At 40.3% G+C, this 5,237-nt stretch overlaps 1 non-coding gene across 1 annotated transcript; it reads right to left on the bottom strand.

Annotated features, from left to right (window-relative positions):
* Window positions 1-3,542: 3,542 nt before the first annotated feature.
* Window positions 3,543-3,646, bottom strand: LOC112780654 (small nucleolar RNA R71). The gene has a single exon (XR_003191476.1). It is a non-coding gene; the product is annotated as a small nucleolar RNA R71 (small nucleolar RNA).
* Between the last annotated feature and the right edge of the window lie 1,591 nt (window positions 3,647-5,237).

The following is a 5,237-nucleotide window of genomic DNA, read 5'->3' as shown; positions in this document are numbered from 1 at the left end:
AAGAAAGAGGTTGGAAGGATGTTACCATGATGGGGTGTCTCCCACTTAGCACTTTGGTTTTAAGTCCTTAAGTTGGACATTTGGTTGGAGCTCTCATCAAGGAGGCTTGTGCTTCCATCCATCCTTAAGTTGCCAGCCATGCTTGCTCTTCCAAAATCCTCCGGGATCCCAAATGAAGTACATTAAGCTCTCAAGCAACCTCAAGCAAGAAATTGGGACCCAAAATTGTTGGTTGTAGAGGTGTATGCCTAGATCCCACACTTTGGTTTCTTGATGCCAAGGCATCTTAGGCTAGTTTCACTAGTATTTTTCTGTTAGTTTTAGTGGTTTTATGCATTTTCTTGAGCTTAAAGTAACCAAGAATGGTTAAAAGAAGAACAAAGCAATGAACCATCCAAACAGTATGATTTTGATGCAAATTCCATGAGTTTTTAGTTATATTACTTGGATGCTATGAATGGAAGATTTCTCATGAAATTTTGCAAGACTTTGATGCAATTGTTTGGATGATTTCAGGGAAGAAGAGGCTAAGCAAGGAAGCAACAAAGTCAATAAAGGAAGCTTGAATATCACATGTGGAGTTTAAGTTCCAGTTTAAGCCTAAACTGGAGCTTAAACACCAAAATCATGAAGGCTAAGAAATGCTGAAACTGAAGTTTAACCTCCAGTTTAACCTTAAACTGGAGGTTAAACGCCAGAATGGAAGTCTCACCAAAGAAGCATTTCCACGTTTAACCTCCAGTTTGACCTTAAACTGGAGGTTAAACGCCAGAATGAGAATGCCAATCAGGAAGCATTGCCACGTTTAACCTCCAGTTTAACCTTAAACTGGAGGTTAAACGCCAGAAATGGGAAGTGCACCAGGGAGCCATTTCCACGTTTAAGCTCCAGTTTAACCTTAAACTGGAGCTTAAACGTGTTCGACCAAGTTTTCTCCTCCAGGGTTGCCTTCTCCATTTCCACGTTTAAGCTCCAGTTTAACCTTAAACTGGAGCTTAAACGTGTTCGACACCTCCAGGGCTACCTTTCTCAGCTTCCACGTTTAAGCTCCAGTTTAACCTTAAACTGGAGCTTAAACGTGTTCGACCTCCAGGATGCCTTCTTCCATTTCCACGTTTAAGCTCCAGTTTAACCTTAAACTGGAGCTTAAACGTGTTCGACCTCCAGGGCTGCCCTTTCTATCTCCACGTTTAAGCTTCAGTTTAACCTTAAACTGAAGCTTAAACGTGTTCGACTAAGTTACCCTCCAGGGCTGCCTTCTTCCATTTCCACGTTTAAGCTTCAGTTTAACCTTAAACTGAAGCTTAAACGTGCTTCCACAAAAGGCATCACTGGAAGTGTCTGGCGTTTAAGCTGCAGTTTAAGCTTAAACTGCAACTTAAACGCCACTCTTGGAAAAGGTTTCTGGGCCAACAATATTGCGGTTTAAGTTAGTATTTGAGCACAAACATTAACTTAAACTTACTCTGGTATGAAACCCAATTGAATATCATGGTTTATGGGATTGGGCCTGAAGGATTGATGAGTCTGAAATTTCAATTTATTGAGTCATGTGTCATTATTTGATTATCACTAAGTTGGCTCAATGAATGTTACAGATTTTGGATCAACAGCCTCATCAAGATTATGGATCATAAACCCAAGGCAAAAGGAAAGCAGGGAGAGGCCTCAAAGCCCAAGAAACACAACAGAAGCTCAATATAGAAAGTGTATAAATAGGATAGAATTGAAGTTAGAAAGTACTATTTTTACCTTTTCATTTAGCTAGTTTTCATTTCTTTGTAATTGAATTCAGAGCTATGACTCACTAAACCCCCTTTCATTGGGTTAGGGAGCTCTATTGTAATTCAATGAATCAATAATAGTTTATCTTCTTCTTCAATCTTTTCTCTTGAATTTTGTTAGAAAGCTTCTCGATCTAATTCCATTGGGTAGTTGTCTTGGGAAAGAAACTACCCATAATTGGAATCCTTCGGAACCTTGGGAAAGGAATGGAGGATTCATGCTAGAGAAGCTTTCTCACAGTGAATTGGATTGGGGTTTGGATGGATATTGTGACATGTAATCCTACCAAATTGTGGTTCATGAAGCTGTGTGGTATAATCAGTGATCGAGCATCATCTCTTCTTATGAACATTTAAACCAAGGGATTGGGAATTTGTTTGTTTTTAGAGAGAATTGGTGAGCCAAGGGATTGGGATCCAATCATATAAGATTGCCAAGCAAAATTTAATGAACGCATTGGTTGAGGAAGAGATAAACATGTTTTGATTCGGAGATCTCAATATCTCCTATAACCCAATGAATTCCCCATTTCTGATTTCCACTTCTCTTTACATTCTGCAACTAAATTCATGCAATCACCCCCATTCCCTTTAATTTTCAGCAATTTAGCTTCTGCTCTTTAATTCATGCCATTTAAGATTCCGCTATTTCAATTTCTTGTCATTTACTTTTCCCGCCAATTTTACATTCCGCAATTCTCATCTAAATCTTGATTCCGCTCAACTAGAACACACTTCTAATCCGAATTGCTCATTCAACCAATCCTTGTGGGATTCGACCTCACTCTATTGTGAGTTTTTACTTGACGATAACCGGTGCACTTGCCGGAAGGAATTTTGCCGATCGTGCAATTTCCTAAATCGTGGCATAACTAGTTTATGTGCATCAAGTTTATGGCGCCGTTGCTGGGGATTGGTTTTCGATTGACAATTCTCAAATTGAAGTTAACTATATTGAGCATTTTTTTTTTGTTTTTATTAATTCAGTACAAGTTACTTGTTGAATTTCAATTTCTGCACTCTGTTACATGCTTTCTTTCTTTATGCCTTTAAATTCAAGCAACTAACTCACTGACTCACTAACTGTTTGAATTAATTCCTCAACTGCTCTAACCATACTCTTCTATTAACCAAGAGTATTTCACTTGTTTGTTGCCTGTGCTGTGTTCTTGTATGACAGGTAGGAGAGGAGAGACATCAACTCCTCCATATACCGAACCAGAGAGGACCCTTCATAGACTTAGAAGGGAAGCAAGAGGGAAGAGAGTACTGGGAGAAGAAGAATCTGAAGGAGAATCTGAGGACAATTTTGAGGAAGCTCTAGATCTCAACATGGATAGAGAAGTTCACAACCATGAGAGAGCTGATGGAAACAATGCCATTCCTGAGAGGAGGGTTCTTAGTTCATACATAAACCCAACCTCTGGGAATTGTGGTAGCAGCATTCAGAAACCACCCATTCAGGCCAACAATTTTGAACTCAAACCAAAGCTAATATCACTTGTGGAGAATCATTGTTCATTTGGTGGGAGTGCTAATGAAGATCCCAACCAACATCTCACAAAATTCTTGAGAATTTGTGACACTGTGAAGTCCAATGGAGTCCAGGAAGATGCCTATAAACTGCTTTTGTTCCCATTTTCACTTAGGGACAAGGCAGCTAAGTGGCTGGAATCATTCCCAAGAGGGAGTCTAACAACATGGGATGAGGTGGAAAGCAAGTTTCTGGCACGTTTCTACCCCCCACAAAAAGTCAATAGGCTTCGATCTGAGGTTCAGACTTTTAGACAACAAGATGGTGAAACTCTCTACGAGGCATGGGAGAGATTCAAGGATTTGACAAGGAAATGCCCACCAGACATGTTCCATGATTGGGTGCAATTGCATATTTTCTATGATGGACTCTCTTATGAATCAAGGAAGGCTGTAGACCATTCATCAGGAGGTTCATTGAACAGGAAAAAGACTGTGGAAGAAGCCATTGAAGTGATTGAGACAGTGGCTGAGAATGAGTACTACTATGCATCAGAGAGGCACAACACTAAGGGAGTCATGGAGCTGAACCATGTTGATACAATTCTAGCCCAAAACAAGGTGTTTGCCAAGCAACTAGCAGAGCTTACCAGGCAATTAGAAACAAAGCAAGTGGCTGCAATACACACACAAGATCAAGAGGAAGTAAGCATTGAAGGAGGTGATTGGGAAGAGGCCAACTATGTGGGAAACCAACAAAGGCAATCATATGATCCACATTCCAACACTTACAACCCAGGATGGAAAAATCACCCAAACTTTGGGTGGGGGAACCAACAAACCCAACCACAAAACCACAAACCTTACAACCACAACCAACATAACAATTCCACATACCAAAACTCCAACCAAAGATCATACCAAGCCACACAAAACACTTACTCCCAACCATCATATCATGGCCAAAATAATCAACCTACCCAACCTAATCCGCACCAACAATTTCAAGATCAATTAAACCGGATAGAAGGAATGCTTGCAACCATGAGTCAAGACATAACCGAATTGAAAGCTTTTAAGGAAGAAGTAAATTCTAACCTGCAAAACCAAGGAGCTGCCATCCAGAAGCTAGAAAATCAAATTTTGTATTTGTCTAAGCAAAACCCTGGGACAAGCGTTTCTCATGCTGCCAAGGCTATTGCAAGGGAAGAATGTAAGGCCATAACCCTCAGAAGTGGAAAGAATCTAAAGGAGATCTCAAAGGAAACCATAGAGGATGAAGCAAGGGAACATGTGAGAGACAAGGAACAAGGACAATCTTTTACACAGTCCGCAACAAAAGAAAAAGAAAAAGAGGTCCTGAAGCCTTATACACCTAAAGCACCATATCCTCAACGTTTGATGAAAAGTGAAAAGGATGGTCAATTCTCCAGGTTCTTGGAGATTTTCAAGAAGCTCCAAATCAACATTCCGTTTGCTGAGGCAATAGAGCAAATGCCACTCTATGCAAAATTCTTAAAAGAATTAATGACCAAGAAGAGAAGCTGGAGAAATGAGGAAACTGTGTTGTTAACTGAAGAATGCAGTGCCATCATTCAGCACAAATTGCCTTAGAAATTGAAGGACCCAGGCAGTTTCCAAATCCCCTGCATCATAGGAGAAGTCATGGTGGAGAAGGCCTTGTGTGACTTAGGGGCCAGCATCAATTTGATGTCTCTAACAATGATGAGAAGAATGAAGATTGAGGAAGCCAAAACAACAAGAATGGCCCTCCAATTGGCAGATCGAACTTTTAAATTCCCTCATGGGATAGTTGAGGATTTGTTGGTGAAAGTGGGAGATTTTATATTTCCTGCTGATTTTGTGGTGTTAGATATGGAGGAAGAAGCCAAAGCTTCAATAATTCTGGGAAGACCCTTCCTAGCTACTGCTGGAGCCATCATAGATGTACAAAAGGGTGAACTCACTCTTAGACTACAT

Source organism: Arachis hypogaea, chromosome 19 (genome assembly GCF_003086295.3).
Source record: "Arachis hypogaea cultivar Tifrunner chromosome 19, arahy.Tifrunner.gnm2.J5K5, whole genome shotgun sequence".
Lineage (NCBI taxonomy): Eukaryota > Viridiplantae > Streptophyta > Magnoliopsida > Fabales > Fabaceae > Arachis > Arachis hypogaea.
The sequence above is the reverse complement of the archived record's forward strand: the minus strand, read 5'-3'. Positions and strand labels throughout refer to the sequence as shown.